The sequence below is a fragment of the Bubalus kerabau genome, chromosome 2 (genome assembly GCF_029407905.1).
Source record: "Bubalus kerabau isolate K-KA32 ecotype Philippines breed swamp buffalo chromosome 2, PCC_UOA_SB_1v2, whole genome shotgun sequence".
NCBI classification, from domain to species: domain Eukaryota; kingdom Metazoa; phylum Chordata; class Mammalia; order Artiodactyla; family Bovidae; genus Bubalus; species Bubalus kerabau.
Window position 1 is genome coordinate 29,635,348 of NC_073625.1, and position 27,539 is coordinate 29,662,886.

The 27,539-nt window shown below is 39.3% G+C and overlaps 1 protein-coding gene across 31 annotated transcripts in view; it reads left to right on the forward strand.

Moving 5' to 3' along the window:
- Positions 1-27,539, forward strand: part of SORBS2 (sorbin and SH3 domain containing 2) — a 212,118-nt gene that overhangs the window by 29,513 nt on the left and 155,066 nt on the right. For 28 of the 31 annotated variants that reach the window (XM_055567376.1, XM_055567349.1, XM_055567359.1 and 25 more), the window contains exon 2: positions 5,423-5,562. The gene's annotated coding sequence lies outside the window, so the exon portion shown is untranslated. The remainder of the gene's footprint in view (positions 1-5,422; positions 5,563-27,539) is intronic. The other 3 variants (XM_055567345.1, XM_055567353.1, XM_055567355.1) reach the window with 1 other exon arrangement.

Consider the following 27,539-nt stretch of genomic DNA (forward strand, 5'->3'; position numbering starts at 1 on the left):
TACCATATGTAGCAACTGTTGCATATGCTCAATTTCAATGGAATATAAATATCGAGATCTAAGTCATAGTTATATAAAACAGCAGAGGCACTTGCTAAATACACACGGAGTTCAGACAGTCAGTTTAAAAACAATAAGGTTTTCACTAGAAAAGTGAGTTGTAACAAAGGTTTTAAGAAGTTATTTCTATAGAATCTCTAGCACCTGATAGATAGAATCTCTAGTCTGAATTGTTCATTCAGACACTCACCTTATTTGGTAAAATCCAGTCCCAGATTGGATAATGGCAAATGGGATGGCAAGTCACATTTTGTTTCATGTCAGTAAACCAGGAAGCAGAAATAGGTGACATACGATTTGACAACTTTAAAATAATTATGCCTGCAGATGTGGATCATGGGGGTGAGCAGGAATGGCCAAATGGGATCTCTTATCAGTCCAAGCAAACGTTGAGATGTTCGAGTTAAGAATGGGGTTTATATAGCTCAATGTTTCTGCCTCCATTTTAGGGTATCCTCTCAGAGGACTCGTATGACTGGTCTGAAACCATTCAACCCATGGGCTTGGGTTTCCCCACTTGGTGCATTTATTCACTGTTCAACACACTGAACTTCTTGGAGACAACCCTGCTGACACTGAGTGTGTGATGTTTCTAAGCATCACTAGTTTCTTTGCACACACACGTGGTTCACTATGTTTCATGTGGTTGAAGCAGACAAGTGTAAAAGATGTCAGTACACTTAACTGAGCCTTCATTTTGCATCCAGCATGCCTGCTTTGGGGGTCCGCCCCTTCCTTTCATCACCGTTATCTGATTTCTATCATTTCTATAGGATCAGAATCTGACTGCCTTTTCAGTACATCTTTGAAACTCATGCCAGTGTTTCAGGCAGACCTGCTGCCTCTCCCTAAGTACTAAAATATCTAAGAGAATGATGCATTGTTCTCCTGGAAAATTAGACAATGCTACCCAACTGACATGACCATGAAAGCCTTCAAACATTTATAGTGCAACTCACTTTTCAAAGGACTTCGGGGGGTGGGGGCGGGGGGAGAATGTGTAACCTAGAAAACAATATTCATGGGAAAACTACATTCACTTCCTTCCTTACTGAGATCCTCTCAAATCATAGGAAGCGATGAGGAATCAAATGAGAATTTGGAGTTCTCTTGGGGAAAAAAATTTAAACAACTCTCAAAGAAGCCCTCACAACGCATGTATTGAAGAAACCACGCACATAAAAGTCCCTAGAAATCATCATGGTATCTGAAAACAAACTACCATGTTTGGCCATAAAAGAAAACCTGCACAGTTACGTTTTAATTATTTAACCAATAACATTAATAGCATTTGCAACATGCCAGACTTTTCTACATTCCTTTGAAATGACACTCTTCTAATCCTCACAACAGCCTACTGAGTAAGTCCTATTTAAAGAAGAGGAAACAGAGGCACAGGGAAGTGAAGTAACTGGCCCAAGGTCACACCAAAGTGGATTCAAACAGACACACTGTCCCAGACTCTCTGCTCTTAAGCATTACACACTTTTTTAAGTTTTCTGAAACAATCAACCAACCAGTAAGACCTAAAGCTACAGATGATCGCTGCATACAGAACTGGGAGTTTTAAATATGACTGGTGTGGGTCCACATTTTCTCTTACAGCGAGGATTTCATTTTTAGGAAGCCCTTTGAGCCCACGAGGCTTTGGTGCCACCTGAAAAGGTGAGAAGGCATTTGGCAAACCGGTGAAAGCATTCAAAATAACGTGTTCACTTAACGGTGGGGCAAAGGACAGCAGAAGCCTCTCTTCTCCAAAATGCCAATCTCTTGTGCTTCGAACAATTGGAGGGTTACCTGAGTTAATAAGATCCTTCCTTGAGACATAAATACTTTCTAGGATGGTTTGTTCTACATCAACTGTGCCTTAGTTACAGCTTCGATTAGACCAATACTTAGCTGAAAACAGTCTCAGTATTTCTTGTGTGCTATGGAGGGAGAAAAAGAAGTGAAACGCTAAACTGACTTTCAACGTTTCCGTCCATTTCCCCGTTCCCTCTTCATCTCTGAAGGATTATTCCTGCTCTAGCCTCTGAAACCAAGCCTGTCCTTCTGGAGAGTTTAAGAATCTCAGTGAACATGGTGGCCAGGGCACCAGGCAATTAGGTTCTTATCTTTTTCTTCAGAGCCTGCATTGCTGCCCGGAATCTTGCGAAATGTCCTGATTCCTCCAAACATTAGATATTGATCTGTGGACCACTCTTTTAAGTAGCAAGGATCAGGAGCAGTGGTTCTCAAAGTATGGTCAAGAATCACCTGGGGACTTGTTAGTGATCAAAATCTCAGGCCCCTCCTCAGACATACTAAGTCAGAAACTAGGGCTAGGACCCAAGAATGTGTCTTTTGATGAGCCTTCCAGGTGACTCTGATGCTTACTACAGTTTGAGAACCACTGGCCTAGATGGCACTGCCTGATAAAAATATAATATAAGTCACATTTATAATATAAAAGACTTTGGCATTTTAAAAAATAAAAAGAGGTAAAATTAATTTTAACAAAACATTTAACACAATAGGTCTGCAATACTATTTCAACATATGATCAAGACTTCTTAAAAATTCTGCTTACAATCTGCTTTTCATATTCAAAGTCTGGTATATATTTTACACTTACATGACATCTCAGTTCTGACAAACCACATGTGGCTCAAGAGCCACATGTATCCACCACAGTAGATAGGCAGGCTCTAGACTTAAATAAAATCAGTCCTGAATATTCATTGGAAAGACTGATGTTGAAGCTGAAGCTCCAATACTTTGGCCATCTGATGCGAAGAGTTGGCTCATTAGAAAAGACCCTGATGCTGGGAAAGACTGAGGGCAGGAGGAGAAGGGGACGACAGAGGATGAGATGATTAGATAGCATCACCAACTCAATGGACAGGAATTTGAGCAAACTGTGGGAGTCATGAAGAACAGAGGAGCCTGGAGTGCTGCAGACCACGGGGTTGCAAAGTGTTGGACATGATTTAGCGACTCAACAGCAACAACAACAAGGCTTAACAGTGATAATATCATTAACTTTTATGCTTTCTGTGTATCAGCCATTACTTGGTTAAGCATTTTATGTGCATAATCCTATAAACCTAACCACAACTCTATGGATTGGCATTGTTATTACCCCCATCTTATACAGAAGAGTTACGCCAAAGGCCTATTTAATGTTTCATCAATATAAGAAGCCCACTCTAATATAAGCATTTCCGAATGATTTTAAATCAATTTTTTGGTAAAAAACACAAAGTAAAAAAAAGAGAAATAAAACCATTAACAGTACAGTTGATATAACTGTTATGTTATTAATAACTTACAAAGACATAGTAGTTGGGTAAGTACTCTAACCTTTAAAAATATGCCTCAATTTGCACTCTTCTGTGATGCCAAATCTGTTGAAAAGTACTTATGGACAGGCTGTCTCGACAGTCAGGATCTTTGGGGAACAAAGGAGTCCTGGGTGAGTTACTTGGCAGGGTAGGACTCATCCTAAATGGAACAGGGAGCTGGGTCATAACCTGTTCATTCAAGTGCAGATTGACATAAAATGATTCTAAAAATAGTTCAACACGAAGCAATGGGCTTCTCTCAGTATTGGTGTGAAAAGCACCCAGTTTGTAATTTAAAAATAATGGTTGACTTAGTACTCAAATAGTTAATCTTTATCTGTTCCCTTAACTTCCACAGTTTCTCAAGGAAGGTCCATTTTCAAATGTATTTTCCTTTTCATTATAAACTACTCTAAGGAGAAAAAGGAAAAGCAGTTAAAAAGTTTAGTTCCTGTTACATGGCATAGTGATTTGGTATTTCTATACATTTCAAAACGATCACTAGAGTAAGCCTAGTCACCATCTGTCACCATACAAAGACATGACATAATTATGGACTATATAAAATCCCCACACTGTCCATTTCACACCTTGTGACTCAATTTATTTTGCAACTGGAAGTTCATACCTCAATCTGCCTCACCTACTTTTTTCCTCAGTATTTTCTCTAATCAGTTACAAGGAAAGAACTGAATTTGATGTGAGCCTCTGGTAGCCAGCCTTCATAATATTAACTATAAAATATATCAGGTGGTTTTTATAATAGACTAAGATCATCTTTCATCTCTCAGCAGTACTTCCTGACTGCATAAGCGTTTTCTTTGTTACAAAGAATAGGGAGTTCAGAGGTTTCGGGGATTTCATCTAGAACAGAGGCTTTTATACAAATACTTAAGTGTTTCCTTGGTAGGAAGTAACTAATTTTCCTTTTTCGGGATGTTGCAAAAAGCCTAATGAAGCAATGGAAGTCAGGAGTCGTCTGATGACGCATATATTCCCTGGGTCAGAGTAAGAAATCTCCACATCTCCAGTTGCCATGGTTTAAATAGCCTGTGGAAAAGAAGCTGTAAACGTCTGTAACAAATTCTGTCCTTACTCTCGCTGCGTTTGTGTGCTGTAAACCTTTCGAGGCAAAGAAATTAATTTTGTCCACTATTGTATTCTCAGAGTGCTTGGCATATCACAAGTTCTTGCCACGAAAATGTTTGTTGAATGAATGAATACAATTTCCAGATCTTAATTCATCATTCTACAAACGAAAGCTCAGAGTTTGCCAGTCATTGCTGGTGACCCAGTCTGAAGTATTTCTTCACTGGCCTTTGGAGTGGGGAGAGAGCAGGGGATGGGTGCCTGTCTGCGTCTTGTCACTGAATGGCCCCCAATCTCTGCCAAGAGATAAGAAATGTCAACAGCTTAACCCAGTAGCTTTCAAAAATAGCGTGGTTGATGAGACTGGAAATGTGGGTGTGGGCTAGAAATAAATCATTTGTCTTCAGTCTTAAGGAGGATAGGCTGACAACAGTTATTCCTCCCAGAGAGAAGCCTAAAATATTTTTTAAGACCCATATAATTCGGCCAGGAACTATCAGAAGAAAAGCCTTTCCTCTCAATACGGCATAAATAGGATATCTGATTTTCGGCGAATCAGGTGAATCGTTTTGAAAATGCAAGGATTATGGCAAAGTACTATGTTTCTTTAAGATTACAGTTAACTTTTTTTTTGTTGTCGTTACTGTGTGCTTTGCTTTCAATCATGCTGGCAGTTTTCCTCAAAATATAAATGAATATTTGCACAGTGAAGCAAGTTGTTGTGGGTTTCCTGGTTTGTGTCCCTGCCCCCCACACCCCCCCCCCGGGGGTGGGGGGCGGGATGTGGCGATCCAGGCAAGGTTTTTTCATCCCTTGCAGACAACCCCGGCTGCTGTTAAATGCTGAAAATAGCTCAAATGCTCTCAGAACAGTAGCACCACCCAGCAGCTGAGATTCTTTCCCTCTCTCACTTGCCTTCTCTCTTGCCCCCCCCACCTTTTTTTTTTCAGACTCTTGGATTGGACTTAATCTTAAACCTCTGGAGTTCAAGACCTTTTAAAAAGGGCTAAATAAACAACCTCCACATGTAAAAGGCCACTGACTCCTACTTCCTCTCTTCAGAGCAACTGTTGAACCTGGCTGCCTGTAGGTAAGATTTTTTTTTTTTTTTTTTTTAATTCTGGAATTATTTTGTTGGTTTATGACATGGACTCAATGTTTTTTAAATAACTTGTCAATGGTGAAAATAAGCAGGGGGATGGGGGGGGGGGGCGGTGCTGGGGGTGCTGAACGCCCTCCAGGTAGATACGGTGTTCCAGAGTCCAGCAGCAGCCTGCGTGCGTTTCTGCGGCTGCAGCTTTAAACAGTGCTGAACGCGCTGTGCACAATGCTGACCTGCAGAACAGACCTGTCTGTGACTGAGCCAGAGCCGAGGCAGAACGCTAATTAAGCCTCCTTGCCAGGGTCGTCCCAGAGCCTTTCAGACACCCTCATTTTCTTGTTTAGACGGGGTTTACTTATTTTTAACTTTCTAAGGGCATTTTTTTTTTTTTTTAAGGGAAAAGATGCAACTACCTGAGTAAAGGAGCTAGATTAGTGATTTATTCTTTAAGGACAATGAGACGGCTTTGTCTTATTACCTTCTTTCACCACTGTTTTGTTCATTGCTACTGTGGAATTAGAACAATTTTTTGTTTGCTTTTGTATTGCACCATTGTACCACAATTCCGTGACTCAGTTTTGAGGTTTCTGTACCTAGCTGATGGTCTTTGGCTAGCAGGTTTCTTTCTCTACTGTGGCAACATAATAGTTTGGAGGGTTTTCTGTGCTTTTCCCCCTCCCCCACCTTACGCTTGGTCTTGACATTTTGCAAAGCACTTTGATCTGTGGACTTTAACTTCAAACATGGCATTTACTTTGATTGTGGGTATTTACTATGTTCAGTAAAAAGTCTTTTTTGTTTAAGGCGTTTATATCATTTTCATGGAATAATGTATTGGGTTTTGGTTTTCTCTCACTGATTTGTGTTAGGTTTTATTAGTACAGGGACCCCCCCTCCCCTCAGCAGAAAAGCAAAGACTATTCTATGGCAGGTTTCTCTGACCATCACAGAGTTTATGACAGCTCTCTGCTCCACTCAGCAGATGTCTAAAATCAAGCAGGAAATAATGGTGCACAAACCAGACTATCAACCCCTCATGTAAGTAAGTGCCTCTAAATTGCCATATGCCTTGGGGCCTTATTGTTGCTTTTTAACATGGACACTGAAATCCTTGGAATTTAGAGATTCTTATTTCCAAAGAAGTTTATTGGTATCTCACCATATGTCGAAAGAAAGCATGCATTTTAAACACACATCTTCCGGGTAATTTTTTTTTTTCAAAAAAGAAGAAAAAAATTTTTTAAAGAAATAAAGGAACATTTTAAAAAGGAAAACTAGAAAAAAAGGAAAGGAGAAAAAAAAATTCTCTGTAGCCAGAAATCTGTTATGCTAGTGAAACTTCTGCTGAATGAGGGATAAGGAATGAAAAAAATGTATTTCCTAAAATAGGCAGAGTGTAGCGCTTTCTAGCCGTTCAGTCAACTTTTAGATGTTCTCTTTGTTTTAGAGAAAATTCGTGGGTATACCACATTTGTCTGTCACTCTTTTCTTCTCTACTGCAAACAAAGGGTATTTTCAAAGTCCTCAGCCAGATACTGAGTTTGTCGTCTCCTGGCCATCTGGCCTTGCGTCCTGGTGAAGGTGAACAGTAGGACGAGCCTAAGCCTGTCAGGAGACTAAGTGCCAGGCAGGGGCCCTGGCTCCTCAGAGCTGATACAGGACGCACCCTGTGCTCTGCATCGTGCTGACAAGGAAGGAAGCCAGTGGCCACTGGACTCAGGTTCAGAGGGTGGAGCTAGGGAGTAAGTTATGGGAGACGTCCCTCTGGATTAGAAGCAGATGCACTATGATCTCTAGAACTGGGACTGACATTGTAGGAAAACCTAGAGCTGTTCAGTCTAATTTTTTTTTTTTTTTAATTTCCCAAAGCTGGACAGTTAATTACTAACTTTCTCTCTTCAGATCTGCATTATAGAGCTTTTGAATCATCTCATTTCTGTGATGTGTGTATAGTCAAAACTTAAAATCCTCTGGTCATTTTGAGCATATCCTTCACTACCTTTGGTGGGGGTCTAGAATACTCATCCCTTTAATACTGGGCATTCTTGATTTGGCATTGCTGAGGAGAAATGTGCTGCTAAAAAGGCAATGCTAGTTAAATGCTAGTTAAATGGCAACCCACTCCAGTGTTCTTGCCTGGAGAATCCCAGGGACGGGAGAGCCTGATGGGCTGCCGTCTATGGGGTCCCACAGAGTCGGACACGACTGAAGCGACTTAGCAGCAGCAGCAGCAGTTCAGTTGCAGAATCCAATGGCTGAAATGTGTTTGGAATGTGACAGAGGCCATTCCATTCTTGAGCAAGCCATTTTTTTCCTGTTCTGTTGGGTTTTTTTGTTTTCTTTTGCCTCTTAATTTTACTTTGAAACTTTGGCTTGTTTGAATGTGAAACTCAAGGAGAAAGGTAGCCAAAACCACTGAGTTTCACACAGGTTCCACATGAAAGAAGTATTCTGCCCAGCCTTGCTCGAAACTTGGCCCACGTTTTGCCAAAAGTTTCATGAATGTCACTGAGCCTGGATTTGAAACCTAATCCCAAGTCAAGTGACTTCTGATGACTTTGAGGCTGTCCTGTAGAAGTACAGAATCTGTCAAACAAGGGCACCCCTTATTTTCACATCTCTGACTATAATTTCATGTATACACACATTTTTGCAATAAACTTCCATTTGTTCTGTGATACTTTAAAGCCAGGTTCAATCCTAACGTGAATTTTTATCGCTGGGGTATTGAAGCAATTGGCAAATAGAAGTCTGCATTTTTAAATTCCAACACAGTCTGAAGCAAGTGGTGTGAACATGTTGGTATAATTCAGCTAAAGGAAGTCAGTCCCAGGAGAGTCATGGAGTGGCTTTCTTTGCTTAAATATACTTCTGTGCTCATGTGGAACAAACAGTAACATTTTGTCCAGGTCTATCTGCTTGACAGTATGCCTTTTGTTCGTTCTCCAAAAGTGGTGTCAAATATATTGGTGGAAAAATAATAAACTTACAGATTTTTTTTTTTTTTTTTGGCCTGCTCAACTGACACACTCCTAGGGAACATTGTATGCATTGAAAAGTAACATTACTTGTAATGTATACTGAGGGTAAAGGAATCCTCAGCAGTCAATTTTCTTCAGAAAAGCTTGACCTCGAGCTGTTGTGTGACAGTCAAATGGGTTGGGTTGTGAAGTAGTGTGTGTTTTGAGTGGCTGGAAGGAAGATGGGATTTGTAAACTTCCTTCAGCAAATGTTACATTTACACGAAAAATAACTGAGAAGAAGAAGGGGACAAAGATGAGTGCAGAGCACTGGAAGTAAGAGGAGACCATCTGGTGCAGAGGGTGAGGAATCAGGACTGTTCAATATGACTTCTTTAACTCGACTTTGTCCTAGAAACTAAAACTCGACCTGCAAAATACCCACACCTGTAATTTTATTTAATACTCAGGATTATCAGAGATAATAGACTGTGTTTTTATTTCACCCCATGCATAGATGTTTCACATTCAATAACTGGTTTCCTGGATCATCTGTCTTAAGGTAGGGTGGCATTCCTATTAATATGGGGTTGGTCATGCAGGCAGTGTGTTCCCAGTGTACAGGTGAGGACACTGATCCCCAGCGTTGCCACGGTATCTATTTTACATCCCTAGAAAATAGCCAATGGCAGGTTGGCTCTCATATCAAGAGCTTTCAAAGTGTACCATTCCATCTCATTACATAATAGAAAGCTATAAAACAAGTTAAAAATAGTAGCCAAAGGGTAATAAGAAAATGGTTAGTCCAAGCTACGAGAGCGCTATTTGGAATCATAACAATTTCTCAGTTTCTATACTTCACTGAGAAATAATAATCAAATAATCAAATAATCAAAAGTGGGATGAAGGTTACAGAGAAAGACAAGCATGGGCCAGTGGTATAATGAACCAAAAGTTATGACTTGGTGATCAAAACAAGATGCAGGTCAGTGAAAAGAATCGCGTTAGTAACTTGATACAGCTTAAATAAAATAATGTACTTGCTACTGAAAGGTCAATCCAGTATTAGAAAAGATAGGACAGAAACACTAATCTCTTGTTTTGAAGATAAATTTGGGCTTGAAAAAAGAAAGTGAATTTAGTTTAATGGAAAAACACATGTACAGCTTGTGTTATTAAAGCACTGTGTTTTGGTTACTTTGACCTGATACAAATCCTGGTCCAAGCACAACTTTGAATTGGTTTAATTCTAGTGGAGCCGTTGCTCTTGACATGCATTCAGCTCAGTGGTACTTCTCTTGTTCAATTTTGCAAACCTAAGAAATTTGGTTGGTTTCGAATTTAGCTCCAAGCAGTGTTCGACCTGACCATTTAAATATTTTAAAACCACATAACACTCAACTTTAGAACAAATTCCTAGTGTTAAAAATACCTAAGAATGTTGAAAAAGTTATGTATAGGTACACTGTCTGCAAATTTAATGAGCATACAACCAAATATGGTTAACAAATACAGTTTTGATCTGTAAATCAAAACTATTTTCTATTCCACATTTATATGTTTTACTATGAAAGTATTCACTTTAAAAAAAATTTTATTATACTGGGATTAAAGATCATGGTTAAGGACAGAAAACTGGGACTTCTCTGTCAGTCCAGGGATTAGGACTCAGCACTTTTACTCCTGAGGGCCTGGGCTCCCCATGGGTTCAACCTCTGAGTGGGGACCTAAGATCCCACAAGCCGCAGGGCGTAGCCAAAATATTCTCTTAAAGAGAAAAGAAAAGAGAAGCATGAAAATCTATCCCCAAACAAATATGGCTGAGTAAATGTGCAGTTAGACTAGAAACCACATCCTTGTGGTACCAGCAAAGCCAAGTGTTTGAAGGTATTGTCTGGCATCTGGTTGACCTTCATGGGGACATCTGTGAATAGTCCAGAACAGTGGGTCTGTACTGAAGCATTCAGCAGGGGAGTGTTGGAGATTAAGGAGGAAGTTTTGCACTAATTCAAGAAGGATGCTAAATGTCAAGCTAAGAGATCCACACCTCTTTCTGATGTAAGAAGTGGTCATTATCCCTGACTGTACAGGGCAGTAAAATGATAACTTTGGGAAGAAGTAAACAGCTTACAGAGTATCACTTCTTAGCGGTTGAGATTTAAAAAAAATTAAATTGCTTTGAATAAAAATCTTTGAAATATAAATTTTTTAGTATTTTTATTTAATTAAATAAAATTTTAAATAAATAAACTCATTCTGTTTATTTATAAATGTTTTATAATTTGAAATATAAATTATTTTACTTATAAAATATAAACTATTTTATAAATTATTTGCTGCAAAACAACAATTTACTATTGATGTGGGGCGTAAAATTAAATCACTGAAATTTTCTTTTTATATCAAATATGACTTCATTCAAAGCAAAATAAAACCAAAAGTACATATAAACAAGTTCTAAACTTTATATTGATATCACAAAAGACTGTGGCTTATGATGAGAAACTTTTAAAAACCAAGTAAAAGACTGAGAAGCTGAGTGAAATGGTAAATTCGGTGACAGACAATTTTTTGTAGAAAAAATAATGAAAGTTGACTTTGTAAAAAAAGAAAAAAACTTTTTTTAAGATGACTATTAGTTTTCAGTATAAAATATATTTCATTTTAGTGTTCAAGCTACTTTACTTTAAAAATGAATGGATGAATTTTATATTCCAAAATTAAAGTTGGCATTTGCACTTTGTCTCACATGGTGAGATCCATCACTTACTAGCCATAGTTTGTGTAAAAACTGGCCTGGAAACGAAGCGATAATATTTATGCTAAGGTAAGAAAATTTGATTGCAGTGAGAGTTTTATCCTCTTCATAATATTTTACCTATTTTGTATATTGAAATTAAACAAAAAGCATTGAGGTTAAAAATCACTTGTGCCTAAATCATGTACATCCTTTTCCTAATCAACATTCTGAATGACTATATAAGAGCATACAAAAATTACATGTAAAAACACTTGGCAGAAGACCAGTTTGCGTTTTTTAATGAACATTATAGCTTCTTTCACTTAACACATGACGTGCTTTTTAATTTAAGAAGAATGATCTTACATATAAATCAAAAAGAAACAAATTAAGAGGTTACTAGTAAATGCAAATGGTGTTTTAAGTGACCACAAATAACTACTTTTAATATCCTAGGCATTTTCATATTTATTGAGTGAATATTGTCCTAAGGGTCTTTTTATATTGCTTCAGTCTTTGCTTCTTAAAGACTGCCGCCACCATCCTATACATGAAGCATATGGAGCTTGAGGTTTAAAACTTTACACTCTGACACTCTGACTACTGATCAGTCTCAAGGTAGAAGACATTGAAAAATCCAAAACAACTTTTCAAGTTAAAAATTCACAACCAGACATAGGAAAGAATTGCTTTCACCTTAAAGAAAAAAAGAAGCATCAATTAAAAACCTGTATTATAAAAGATGCACTTAAAAAATATGATTCTCAGATTCTGGTTACCTTGGGGGACATAGGGAAGATATTTTGATCAGAGGCGTGTACCACAGAATTTAATTGAATTCATAATGGCTTATATTTTAAGATGAATCGTGGGTACATGGATATTTTTATATTATTCCTTTATCTTTCAAATGGCTGAGTAAATGCCAGCATCTTCCATGCCTTAAATTTAAGATAAACATTGTATATAATGAAAAAAATTTAAATATATTTCTCAGCTGCTAATATTGAGAAGACAATATTAATTTTAGTGAAAAGCGATTTTATAACATATAGGCAAGCCTCTCAATGGCACAGGACCACAGCAGTGGTTTGATATGTGTGAGTTCCCAGTTAATGTTATCCTGTGCGAAGTAAGGACTACCTATGTTTAATATAAAGACTTCACTCTGTAACTTAATAACACATTTCTTAAAATTTATTAAAAAAATTTACATACACACAACTGTTCCTTAATTTTCACACTAACAGTTTGATATCATGTGGGGGGCGGGGGGAATCCAGTGATTTTTCATGATCATTTGGCAGATTCCTGAATCAAATTTTCATTCTAATTTTTTTGTTTGTTTGTTTTATCCATAGAGTTATTTCAAAATGCTAAAATGGAAAAGCTGACAGGCAGCACTATCTTTTTAGGAGGTTTGATGAATGATGGATTATACCAAATAACTTTTTTCTTTTTTTTTTTTTTTTCATTTTACACTTAGTCTAAAAATTCAGTACAAGCCAAAAGTCCCTTATTTTAAATCACAGAATTCAAAGAAAATATATTTCCTAGGTTTCCAGGCAAAGCCTATCAAAACATTTGAACTGTAAATAATAAACTCATCGAAGAAATTGTGATGTTCTGATCAGATCAGATCAGATCAGTCGCTCAGTTGTGTCTGACTCTTTGCGACCCCATGAATCACAGCACGCCAAGCCTAACACAGAGAATAACTTTGAATTTCTTCATGCCGTTGTTACTAAAGCTGTGAAACCAATTATTAAATAATTAAAAAAGAGTAACATCTATAAACAAATGTGAGGAAGAGGCTTTTTGATTTCTGGCATTAGACACTGTCAGTTCCCTGACCATTAAAGTCTCTTCTCCTTTGCCTCCTGTGGCACTGCAGTATTTTCCTCCAGGCTCTGATCACTCCTGAATTCCACTGACAGGTGAATCTTTCTTTGCCTGATCTTAAAGGTGTTCCCTTGGGTTCTGTTCCTTGTATCAAATCTCCCCTCAGTTCATCTTTATCCTCCTTTGTGAAAATCTTAAAATCTATGCATCTTTCCCTCATCTCTTTCATGAGTTCCAGCCTCACATTTGTAAGGAAATGGTCCAACACCCCATATGAATATCTTTAGCGTGTTTCAAACTCAGTACTTCTAAAACTCATCATCTTCCAATTCCCAACCTGCTCTTCTTCCCCAGGGCTCTGTTTTAATAATTGTGTCACCGAGTTATTCAGAATCAGAATCTTAAACAAGCATTCAAATGTTCCTTCATACCAACTTAATCACCGTTGAGTCTCCCTACACACACAACTTCAATATCCCCCCTGGCCCCCGCTTAAAAGTCACTGCAACATTCTTGACTAGAATTTCTCTGTCCTGATCACTCTTGACATCCATATTTTCTACCCTCCTGTCTAATCCCTTGAAGCCAGAGTTGCTTTGTTGAAATAAACAAGCTTGGTATATAGGCTCCCCATACACCACACTCCTCTATCATATAGCAAGTACATTCACTTTGCTCTCGCCTCAGGCTTGAGGGACCAGGAAAGATGATCATGTCAACCAATGGAAGTAAACTCAGTGTATGGTGTTCAGACATAAATAGCCCTGTGTTTTCCCAGACAAAAGGCAGAGTTGGCAACCTTTCCAGACTCATTAGGAAGAAAAGGTATGGCTTGCTGTGCCAGCCATGGAACAGAGATCCAAAGTCAGTCTAGTTATTTCTCTCAAAAAATCCTTTCCCTCCGATTCTCCTTCTAACAGTAGTTCACAAATCACCTGTTTCATTGGTGCTCATTATGTACAATGTGATGGCTGTAGGCAAAGGCTAAGTGATAAACATTTTGTTAAAAAAAAAAAAAAAAAAAAAAAAAAAAACGGACCATAGGCAGAACACAAAGTTTTAAGCCAGAAACCCCATGTGATTCATAAGAGACAGTGGAAGAGGTCTTTGAGAAATAAATGACTTTAATTTTTTGAAGAGCCTCCATACTGTTTTCCATAGAGGCTGCACCAATTTACATTTCCACCAGCAATGCACAAGGGTTTCCTTTCTCCACATCTTCAATAAGACTTGTTATTTCTTATCTTTTTGATGATAGCCATTCAACTCTAAAATATGTGAACATCTTCAGAACTAACTAGAAAACAAAGAAATGACTGAAACAATATAAAAAGATCCTTATGACAATATTTCACTCAATAAATATGAAATCACTCAAGGTATTAAAATCATCCGTGGTCACTTAAAATGCCAATAGGTTTTACTAGTAAATTCCTAATTTCCTTCCTCTCTGATTTACATGTAAGAACACTCTTCTTAAACATAAGCACAGCCAAGTGTTAAACGTACCAAGCTCTAATAGTCCATTAAAAAATACAAAAACAAGGAATGGAGTTGTTTTGGGGGACAGCATAAAGGTCCCACTCATTGAATGACTGTCATAATTATAGTAAATATAACTGTATCTGAATAGTAGGATATAAAGAGTGAAATTCTAAATACCAATCTTCTGAATCTTTTAACGTTTCTGGCACCATTAATCTTTAGTCATCTGATCAGTAATCATTTAAGAGGCTACTCAGTAGTCTGTTCTGGCCTCTGTGACAGACCCTGAGAACTAGCCATCCCCCCACCCTGTGCAGTAGGAGATAGTTATTGAAAGGTAATTGGCCAAATAGTCATATAATTAAAACTATAATAAGAGCCACGAAAGAAAGATAAAGGATGCTAGAAGAGCAGAATTCACAACTTTGAGGACCAAGGGTCAAGGACAAAAAGATAGCTAGATTTGGAATTTAGTGAAATTATTAGGAAGGTGAGTCACTTGGGGTAGCAACCAGAAGAAGCATTTCCTGTGCCGAGAATGATGGTCCCTTTTACCGATTACTGAGGGTAAAGAATGAAGAGAGATGGACACGATTCCTCCAAAAATAGATACATCAGGCATCACTGTGAACATCCACCCTCTAGATACAAGTGAGTGCATGTGATGGACTTTTTCTCCTGTGGAAAATATCTTTAGAATGATAGCTAGCTGTGCTAGTATATATATAGTGGTGTTGGAGAAGACTCTTGAGAGTCCCTTGGACTCCAAGGAGATCCAACCAGTCCATCCTAAAGGAGATCAGTCCTGGGTGTTCATTGGAAGGACTGATGTTGAAGCTGAAACTCCAATACTTTGGCCACCTGATGCAAAGAGCTGACTCATTTGAAAAGACCCTGATGCTGGGAAAGATTGAGTGCAGGAGAAGAAGGGGACGATAGAGGATGAGATGGCTGGATGGCATCACTGACTCAATGGACATGGGTCTGGGTGGATTCCAGGAGTTGGTGATGGACAGGGAGGCCTGGCGTGCTGTGGTTTATGGGGTTGCAAAGAGTCAGACATGACTGAGCGACTGAACCAAACTGAACTGATATATATATACACACATACACACATGCTAATTTATATGTAGGTGTGTATATATACACACAAACTAATCTATCTATCTATCTATATATATATATATCCTAGCTTATATATATATAAATTCTCCATGAATTATATAGTGTTATGTTTGCCCTGACTTAAATATTGAAGGAGTATGATTTCTGAAATGATTTATGAAAGATGAATGTGACTTTGAGTAAAACTTATTTGAGCTTTGAGTAGTATTTTCAAGATAAACATCCAAGGAAATGTCTAACAAGAGGGATATTGAAACACAATTTCTCAATGAATAAAGACCTTACTGATTGCAGCTATGAATTCACGTATTTTTACATATGTTCAGGTGTTTGTTTTGAGACATGTAAGGAGTTAAAAGTGAAAGAAAATGTTTAAAGTTCTCTTCCTCACTTTGAACTACATTTCAAAGAAATACATAATTTCAACGTAAAATATATTTCCTCCATAGACCAACCCAAGTATGTGTATGAATGTGAATTAAATCTCATGGTTGGGGTTATATCTGTTCATTTTTATTATGTATCTGAAATGGCAACTATTTAAAACATTTTCTGCTTTAATAATATTATTCAGAGTAGTACTGATAACAATATTTCTTCTGCTTCTTATACCCTTATTCACATTTTTCAAAATCAGCAACGAGACTATTTTAAGAATTCCAAGGTTTTCAAACAAAAATACCTGCATGCAACTAAAAAAAAGAGAGAGAGAGAGAGAGAAACATGGTTTTTAATGCATTATTTATTTTAGGTATTTACTGTGGTCAGTTGTGTCCAACTCTTTGCCACCCCATGGACTATAACCCTCCAGGCTCCTCTGTCCATGGCATTTTCCAGGCAAGAAGACTGGAGTGGGTTGCCTTTTCCTCCTCCAGGGGATCTTTCTGACCCAGAGATCAAACCCACATCTCCTGTATTGCAGGCAGATTTTTACCACTGAGCCACCATGGAATTTTTCCAGAAATAATCATAAACTTTATATTTATAAAAGGTAGCTGAGCACATTTGTAACATTTCTTTTCCGGGGATCAGTATTGCTCTAGGAACTGCTGTTTGAAATCACAAAGTGGGTATCTGTGTAGATATGTTTTGTTAATTTTTCAGATTATTCCTTCCTCATGCTACCATGAACAGTAGCAAAAAGGAATCAGAGAGAGCAATAAACAACGAACTTCCAGTTTAAAGAGTATTAAACAAAGCACTTCCAATTCAATGAATATTGTATTCCTAATACTGTGAAGAAAGCTGAGTGCCAAAGAATTGATGCTTTTGAACTGTGGCATTGGAGAAGACTCTTGAGAGTCCCTTGGACTGCAAGGAGATCCAACCAGTCCATTCTAAAGGAGATCAGTCCTGGGTGTTCTTTGGAAGGACTGATGCTAAAGCTGAAACTCCAATACTTTGGCCACCTCATGCGAAGAGTTGACTCATTGGAAAAGACTCTGATGCTGGGAGGGATTGGGGGCAGGAGGAGAAGGGGATGACAGAGGATGAGATGGCTGGATGGCATCACCAACTCCATGGACATGAGTTTGGGTGAACTCCAGGAGTTGGTGATGGACAGGGAGGCCTGGCATGCTGCAATTCATGGAGTCGCAAAGAGTCGGACACGACTGAGTGACTGAACTGAAATGAACTGAATAAAAGTCTTGAAGCCAAGAACTGGGAAACCTGGGCATTCATAGGCAATAGAAATATGTCGAAAAAAGAAGAATCAGAATGTTTACTGGAGTCCCTAAACTGTGCAAGTCTTGAATGAGCCAACTTTGAGTGGAAAACAGAAATCTGCCTCATAGGAATATGAAAGTGCTGTGGCATAGAGTATTTTATAGAAGTTGAAGTTTGACCTTGCATGATTACTGAAACTGACTTAGTATACTGTCCATGGGGTTTCCCAGGCAAGAACACTGGGCTGGGCTGCCATTGCCTTCTCCATGTTCTCTTTACCCACGGTCAGTAAATCTGTCCTATGCTATAGTCACGTAGCTCAGCCCTTAGGAAAAGACATCCCTCTTCCTTTCCAACACACACACAAATCTTATTTGACTTCTAAATATATCAAATGGAAAACCTTATCCTCATCTATGAACCTGACAATGCTTGGTATTAGGAGAATTACTGAGAAAAAAGCAATCAACTCTTTGTCGCTGTTACTTGAAAGGTGCTTTCCTTACATTAGGCATAAATAGTTTTAACTCCTACTTCATCTCTTAAGCAAGAAACTGTTCTTTCCTCTGGCATTTGGTGCACCACAGGACATGTTTCAATTCTTGACTTAGAAAGACTGAGTTCCTTGTCTCTCTAGAGATATTCATAGCACCACCATTCACTCAGACAGATGCAATCAGAGCACCTTCTAAGAGCAAAGTGCTGCTCTGAGTTCTTGGAATACATCAGTGAACAACACTGATCAAAATTTCTGCCCCCAAAGAGCTTACATTCCCATGAAAAGAAACAAACAATAGAAGATAAACATAATAAGTAATTACGTAGTAGGTGAGAAAGTAACAGAGTGCTTTTAAAATACAACAGAGTAAGGAAGATGTGGAGAATGTGTTAAGGATACTGCGGCTCAGAATTTTAAATGTGGAGCAAAGAACATGAAGGAGTGAGGAGCTGTCCATATGGATCTCTGGGGGAACCCTCATCTAGGCAGAAGGAAGTGCCCCCCACCAATGCCCCCAAGGAGCCAAGGCTTCCCTGTTCGAGGTACACCAAGGAGCCTGACCCAGTTGCAGCCAAGAGAGAGGAGAGAGCAACTGGAAGATGAGATCAGAGAGGCACTTCTTACACTATAAAAGGCACTTATACTCTGGCTGCTCTATTGAGAGAAATCTGCAAGGGAAGGGTGGAAGCTAGGGAACTAAGTAGGAAGCTAGTGCAATAACCAAGTGCGAGAAGATGATGGCTTTGGACAGGGTGGGAAAGGAAGAGGTGACAAGAAGTGGCTGGTTCTCCATGGGTATCTAGATCCCTGGGACATTCCAAGATTGAGAGGTCAGGATGCAGAGGAGAAACCAATCAATGAACCTGAGAAGACGTATCTAGAGAGACAGGAGGAAAAGCAAGAGGGCGCCGTGTGCTGGAAGCTTAAAAGGGGAAATTGTATCAGAGGAGGAGGCATGATCAAGTAAGATGACAACTGAGACTTGGCTAGTGAATTTCACAAATTGGAGATGATTAGTGACCCTGACAAGAGCAATTTGGTGGAGTGGTATAATTCTGGAAGGTTTTTGGCATGATATTTAACTTAAAAAAAAAAAAAACAAGTGTTTTTATTGGTGGGTAATAGCTTTTTTGATCGATTTAAACTTCCACATTATTTTTACTCCACATGCCCAGCAGTCACAGATTCCACAGTCACTGGACCACTTGAGCACACGCTGCCAGTGTTTAATGAAATACGTGTCTTCAGGCCGGTAAACGTCACCACGTGACTTGGAGTGCTTCCTGCAGATGCACTTTCTGACTGCTGAGTGTTTACATGGACCATGGTGATACCCAAAATAAAAATGCTTTTATACTTATAGATTACTTCACTGAATTATATAAAACTGGTATCGATAAACATACTCCAAAAAAATGAGGTATAACACAAAAAAATTCATGCAGATCTACTGGAAATCTGTAAATTGTTGTTTAGAACCTGAGAGTTTCTGCACCACCCGTCTTACTAATTGTGTGAAGAATTACATGATATTCTGGTTATCAACCTTCATGTTAACAATCTATAGTAGTTTCTACTTATTACACTCAATCACATGAGTGAATCAGCCAATTTGTACAAGCTGTCTTGCAAATAACTCCTATAATAAGAGTAAAATAAGAAAACCACCATTATGGAAATCATTGTTAAACACCTAAGCCTGAATTTTACCATCTCATTGTGTAGATCTAACTGGAGAGAAAGCAGATGCTTTAAGGACTTGAAATAGCTGAATTAATTTATGCTCTCGTCTGTGTGATGTGTTATACAATACAGTCCTGTACCAAACAGGTTTCTCTCTGCTAGACTTTTATTGTGCTTCTGTGTTTGATTATGTTATCTTGAAAAAGGTAAACACAGTGTTTTAATTTCTAAGGTCTCAGAATAACCATTAAAATAGAATTTTGATGTTGCATTGTAGCAAATGACATTGAAGATAAATGCTATTTTCCTATCTTGAAATTATTTTATAATAGCATTAGTTTCTGAAGTCTTTAAAATATCAGCTTAACAATGAAAAGGAAATTAACAAAAAAATCTCTAAAAGCTCAAATGTACAGTTAAAGACTAAAATTTGATATAAAGTTTAGTTGTGTGTTCTCCTACCCAGAAATCAAAATTTGAAGAGCAGCAAGGGTATTTTGCTCTTCAAATTTCAAGATAGGGCTTCCCCGGTAGCTTGGATGATGAAGAATCTGCTTGCAATGGAGGAGACTCCGGTTCAGTTCCTGGGTTGGGAAGATCTGCTGGAGAAGGGATAGGCTACCTACTTCAATGTTCTTGGGCTTCCCTGGTGGCTCAGATGGTAAATAATCCACCTTCAGTGTGGGAGACCTGGGTTCGATCCCTGGTTGGGAAGATCCCCTGGAGAAGGGAACAGTCACCCACTCCAGTACTCTGGCCTGGAGAATTTCATGGACTGTATAGACTGTATAGTCCATGAGGTCTCAAAGAGTTAGACACGACTGAGCAACTTTCACTTTCAAGGGTATTTTGTCCTGCTTTTCGTCCTTCACTTAGATGAATTTCCTGTCTTATTGCTGAGACTACTTATGAAATGATAACATAATCAATAGGATGTTTCATGTTTCCTGAAGGGGCTTTGCAAACTCTAAATATCTTAGAAGCCACTGAAGTCTAGAGGAATGAACCAAACCTGACAGTATCTTAAAGTCTTCTAGTAGAAGATCAGGCGCTCTGAGCAGTGCACCTTCTGTTTTTCACCTCATGCAGTTCAATAAGGAAGCCATCCCCAAAGTGGAGAAATGGAAAGCCTTTTCAGGACCCAGACCTAGATATTACTATATTACCTAACAGCACATGTAGTAGATACATTTTTGTAGGTTGACCACATGTAATTAGAATTACATAGAGTTCAAGCCGCATTCAGTGATGAGTAGAACTTGAGTTTTTGTATGGCTTAAATATATATATATATATACACACACACACACACACACACACACACACTGATTTTTTTTTTAATTTATTTATTTTAATTGGAGGCTAATTACTTTACAATATTGTGGTGGTTTTTGCCATACATTGACATGAATCAGCCATGGGTGTACATGTGTCCCCCATCCTGAGTCCCCCTCCCACCTCCCTCCCCATCCCATCCCTCTGGGTCATCCCAGTGCACCAGCCCTGAGCGCCCTGTCTCATGCATCGAACCTGGACTGGCGATCTGTTTCACGTATGATAGTATACACACTGATATTTACTGCAGATCTATTTTCTAACATTTGAAGTGAAACTCGATCTTTTAATACATGTACGTGGGTATGAAATCAGGATCAATGAGATAAACAAATGAAAGATTTTGGCCTCAATGGCCTCAATGAGCCACTGAGGGTATGTTCTATGCAGTGATGTTTGATGAGTGACAAGAAGGTCCACATGAGACCTTTAGCCATTGTGATCCAAGCTAATGAATGCTTTAGCCCCTCTTGGTAGTCAAATCCAGTTTTTAAGACTTGGTGCTACTGCCAAGCTCTATGACAATTTTCGTCGTTTTATCTCCTCTGCTAATGTCTGCCAGTTAAAATCTTGCCTGGAAAACTCTGTGGACAGAGGAGCCTAGCAAGCAGAAGTCCATGGGGTCGCAAAAGAGTTGCGCGTGACTTAGCAACTGAAAAACAACAACAATGACAAATGAACGGCAGAATCGAGAGTCACATTCCAGCGACAGTGACTCTTCCCCGTTAGGACAAAGGTGCAGGGGACACTAGTCAAATCTTTCCCTGAACTGGACAGGACTGCTCTTTCCAGAAGGAAAGGAGCATGATTGCTCACATGGTCAAGAGTGTAGTCTGGGCATGATAACTGACCAGGCCTGTTCCTAAATGACTGGGTGGAACAGACACCTGCCCTTCCCACTCTCACTCCCACCCTCCACGGACCTGCACTGGATATTTAATCTCCTGTGTTAAGCCACTAAAACGCAGGGCTTGTCAATTATAGACACTGGCCAACCTTACACAGTTGGTGACAGTATATAGCTACATGAATCCATAGTGAAATATGCCAACATAGCCTAAAAGACTTTATGATCACATATGAAGATATATTTCTGAATTTTTGTATTATTAAAAGATACATGAATAATTTCAGAAACTCAAATCCAATGGTGCTCTGATTTTAAAAGAATTTTTTAAAAATCATTGAATTTAACTTTTTGATTTCATTTGAAAGTATGTAAGTTACATATATGTGTTTTGGACAATGCTCATTAAATATTTCTGCTTTCTAGGAGGATAAGAGTTATTCTAACACAAGAAAAAATCCACAAGATATCAATTTTTTAATTCCCCCAAGTGAAACTGTTATCCTTTCTACTTTATCTGAAAAGAGTATTTTTATGAATAATCTCTAAAAACAGATTTGAACCTGTCAATCCAAATTAGTACCCAAATTGAAATTTTCCAGATTAGATTTTTAGGAGGCATATTTTACCTTGAACTCCTCAATGTATTAAAATAAGTTAAACAAAGGGAATTTAAGATTTTCTTATTATAAAGTAGTAGATCTTATTGAATCTTTATACAAATTATAGTTCCCTGATGTGTTTTTTACCAAAACTTATTTTTTAAAAAAAAAGACTTCCAGACAGTTTTTCATCATCATTAAATGACTTAGGAAAATGAACGATAGTGCTGGTGTTTAAACGGCCATGGTTCTATATCCACTCCCCTAAAACCTTATTTTGGTATTCGTGGGTCAGTGTCCTACAAAGCATAGTGGATACAGAGTTAAAATTCATTCATTAGGTCTAATTAGGATCAAATATTTATTATGCACCAGTAGCTACACTGAGCGTATTTCCTAGGATGGAAATTGTTTGTGGCTAATGTGCTGTAGAAACCATAAAGTATTCATGACTGTGTTAACTGGTTCTGAGATTGGGTCCCCCTTTATGGAATGTCTTTCATCTCAGTAGCTGCTTTATATAATTTGGCTGGGGTTTCTCCCACTAGTCTAAATGTAGCATATTAATGCCAATTTAAAGATCAGATATTATGAATCACAGACATGCATTTTGTCTAATAGATATACATTAATTACCTCAAAAGGGTTAAGATTCTTCAGGATATACATTTTTTCATAACTAAATGGGTCAGAATTCATTAGCAGTTTGGAAAGACAAATATAAAGTGGGACCAGTAGCTGAGTTTAATTAAGTTGTCACTTCTTTCAATTTTTTTCTTTAAGGCAATTACATCTGAATTCTTTCTGTAAAGGACTAAGCTCAGAATATCGTTGCTTTCCATTGGCATGATTTTGATGGAAATATTTTCATTTTATTCTTTTAAAAGGGTGATGAAACTGAATATATTCTTTTAAAAGTCTCTCAGTCAATGTATAAAAGTCTAACCACAATGAATTGTTGCTTAAATTCTTTTAAAATATGTGATTTCAGGTGTGTGGGTTCTGAATACAGATGCTGTCTATATTCTTGATATTTTCCAGTGGGAAAGAGACAGTATTGCTGGGATGATGAGGAAATTTAGACCCCTGGTTTGATGATAATGAAATGAAGCTGGATTTTATAACTTGTACATATCGTTGACCCTTAAAATGATGCTTTGTATGATCATTTTCATTTATACATTGGGAAGAGCTTCAGAAGTGTTAACTTTCTCAAAGTCCCTGGGCTAGTGAGTTACAGAGCCGGGATTCAAACCTGCTTTGTGTCACATTCCAGCACCCAGATCAGCCCAGGACAGCAGGGAATCTCTCCATATTAGTAGAGAGGTAAAAAGGTATTTGCAAGTAGCCATATAAATGGTTACATTTGAACAGTTTACTATTTCCCCAGTGAATACACTTAGCAACCAGCCCCACCAGACAGAAAATTAAGCCACAGCACCCAGTTAGGGCTGCAGGTGAGCAACAATTCCCCAAAGAACAGCTTCTAATTTTTGGTTTATAAGGAGTTTAATGGGCATTCACTCGGTAGGCATGCAGTTTCTTTTTGGGGTTGCATCAAAGGCTCTTATCTCCCATTTTCGTATTTGTTTTGTCTACACGGGCAACACAAAGTCCTCCATTAGATCTGTAAACTCCTGGCAAACGAGTCCACTCTGGCCCATTCTGCTTTGGCCTCTGCAACATCTCCAAAATTATTTCCTCATCCATCAATACATACATTAACTAACTCATCTGTATAGTTTCTTCCCTACCTAAAATTTCACTGGCCTAGAAGTCCATTTACTCTGAGGTTATACAGCTTCGCACAGTTGTCTCTGTAATTCTGACCCCAAATGGCCAGGAGTCAGAGGTCCACGTGTTAATTAGTTGGTATCTAATTAGTTCTGATATCCAATCCCACTAAGATTTCAGGTGGGAAAAAAATGTGTTTTTTTCTTTCTTTCTTGTTGTTACTTAAGACAATATGAGGGCTCTGTCTCTATCTCCCTCAAGGCTTGACTCTCAGTGGGGTATCAACAAGGCAGGAAACTCAAAGTAATTAAATCTCCTCTGACAGTCTCGGCCGTCCCGGGGGGTGGCTCAGAGCAGGGCCAATTCCCGGCGCTGTTTGCTCTTGGCAACACCATGCCATCTTGCCTCCTGACTGTGGCACTAGGGTCACTCCCATAAGGCACGGGTTTTTGCAACAGTGACTTACATTGTTTCAGTGTTCCTCTCCTTCCCAGATGGTCAGAAGCAACTTCTGCTTCCAGGAAGGCTGGGCACTTCAGTCTCCTCAGCACCACCAGGAGGCTGACTAATGCAATGGTGGCTGATCCCTGCTGGTAGCTGTGGAATTTCATGGCTTTATCAAGGACCAGTTTTTATTAAAAGAGCCTTACTCAAAGTTTCCTAAATATGCATTAAAAAAAAAAAAAAAACATAACCATAGCAAGCAGAGCTGTATTTCCAAACATCTTTTTGGTCTTTGTCTGCTCCCCTCTGAGAAAATAACACCATCTTAGCTTGGAATTCTCTCTCATTCTTCCTCAGGTTCTGTTCCAAAGGGTGGAGCCCCTCATTTTTGCCGGTGGAAAGTTGCTGCTTCTTGCAGTGGGGCACTGGAGCTCATCAATAAATTAGGCTCCAGAAACAGCCCAAGGAAATCCTATAGTTGCCAAAGGTAAAAGGTGAACCGGCTCTAATAATAAGCCAGGTTTGGCTATCATTTTTCAATATGTTACTTGGATTACAAAAAAAAAAAACTGATAAATAAACTCTAACAAGATCTAATAGCATCAGAGATTACTTTGAGGTGGTGAACAAATCAACTTTATGCTTCAAATGTCACTAATATCGAAACTACAGACACAAAGCCCATGATCAATCTCTCCCATCCATTATTAGCTCCTTAAAATGGCCCCGGGCCCTCCCTTGACACCCTGGACTGGCTGTGGAGGGTGAAAGAAAGTGAAGAAAGTGCTGGTTGCTCAGTTTTGTCCGACTCTATGTGACCCCATGGACTGTAGTGTCCATGGGATTTCCAAGGCAAGAATACTGGAGTGGGTAGCTGTTCGCTTCTCTGGGGAATTGTCCCAACCCAGAGATTGAACCCGGGTCTTCTGCATTGCAGGAAGACTCTTTACCATCTGAGCCACCTGGGAAGCCCACCAGGGAGGGCTGTGGAAGGCGTTCTTGCTTTAATGTGTAAGGAGATGATACACCCCTTAGAGGGTTTCAGCACTCTCCTCTCCATTTCCCTTTACCTCAAACCCCAGAAGCAGATGTCTATAGCAGAGGGGTAAGACTGATAGACACATCCTGAAATTATGTTCAAGAACCAACTGCATGAATCAAAGGCGACATGATTAAAAAGAGCTTCCTTGAATGACTAAGCATCCTTGGGTGGGATTTGTGGAGGATTCATATAAGATCCAGAAAGCCTAGCCTGCCATTCTCAGTCACCCTACTTTACACCCTGAGGCCCTGGGCCACAGCTCGCTTCATTAGAGCCCAGTCGTCATGAATGAGGCCAAGGCCACAGGCCTGGATGTTGTAGTGTGTGAGTGCTTAGTCACTCAGTCATGTCTGACTCTTTGCGACCCCATGGACTGTAGCCCACCAGGTTCCTCTGTCCATGGGATTCTGGATTCTGGATTCCACAGGATTCTGGATTCTATGGGATTCAGGCAGGAATACTGGAGTGAGTTGCCATTTCCTACTCCAGGGGATCTTCCTGACCCAGGAATCTCCCTAACCCGTGTCTCTTGCATCTCCTGCATCTCTTTACCCACTGAGCCATTGGGGAAGCCCATCAGATGTTGCAGGGTTAATACTAATTTCACAGTTACACAGTATCACCAAGAACAGCCCTCTCTACCTCAGAGCAGACCACCCCAAAATTCACAAAATGTGCCTTGAATGGAAGACAGCTTTGTAACCAGCTCTTACAGCATCTTACACCAAACCTGGGGAGACGTGTAAGAATCCCAGGTCCAGGAGGTGGCAGAGACCACATCTTCCTCCTCCAGACGGGGAGCAGTGCATGCTGGGAGAGGACAAGGGGACACCATTGCCCTGATCGCCTCTGAGTCTAACTCACTGTCTGGGGCCCAGGAAGGGACCAGTGATGGCACAACCTGCTACCTCTGGCTGTTCCTGAGAGAGGACAGAATGGTTTCGATGCTGTGGGGCTCTTATCGGGAGAGGTCAGGCCATCCTGAACACAGAGCCCATTAACTACCAGCCTCCAGGCCTCTCCTATCACATAGATCATCAAAAGCCTGTTTGCACTCACAGCCAGACATATGCAGTAAGTTCAAATTACTGCATCAAGGAAAATGTGCATCCCTTACTTACCGCTTAAAGCCTACAGGCTGCAACTAGTTTAGGAGACAGTCTGGGTGATGAGGGAAGAAAATCTATCCACACAGGGACATTTACCAGGCATTCCTAACTATGCATCAGTCTCGGATGAACTCGGCTTGTCACAGCTTGTCATGGTTGGTCCCGCCCTTCAAACACAGCCTCCGTTCTCACTTAAGTAACTCGGATGAGGTAAAAGAGACCATGTGGATCCAGAGAAATCCATCCCATTTCTCAAAAACAAACCCCCAAAACCTGACTTTCGGTGATGTCAGTGGCAGACTTTGCAGAAACAACAAAATGTATTTGAATTATGTCACCAGGGGAATCATCTTTCTATAACCTTTCAAGTCACGTAAGCGTAGAGAAAACATTCTCACCTATAAATCTTACCTAAAAGCGACCCTAATGAAAAGTCACTTGCTGTTTCTCCCCCAGGTGTCTGTCATTTTGTTCTTCCTTCTGTGATTTCTCCCTCTGCTATCTTTTCCATAGCTTTTAATGTAGCTTTCTACAGGGTTGAAGTCTTGCCGATGAGTGGAGACAACTAAAAAGATGACCAGGAAGACTTATTTGGGATAGCTGGGGCCGCCCCACTTTTCAGGAAGGCCAAAATGGCAGAGTCGTGGCCAGGGGACAGAAACCCAAGAGATCAATGAAACAGGCTTTCATCATAGGCGCCTAAGTTGGTATCTTCAAAATGTGTGTGGCTGGTAGGTGGTGGGGGTAGTATATGTTTAAAAATAAAAATGTACCATATAAAGAGAACCAGAAAGAGAAATGCTCTTTGTCTGTTGCTACTTTGTTCTTTATCCATGAAAATAATATTCTA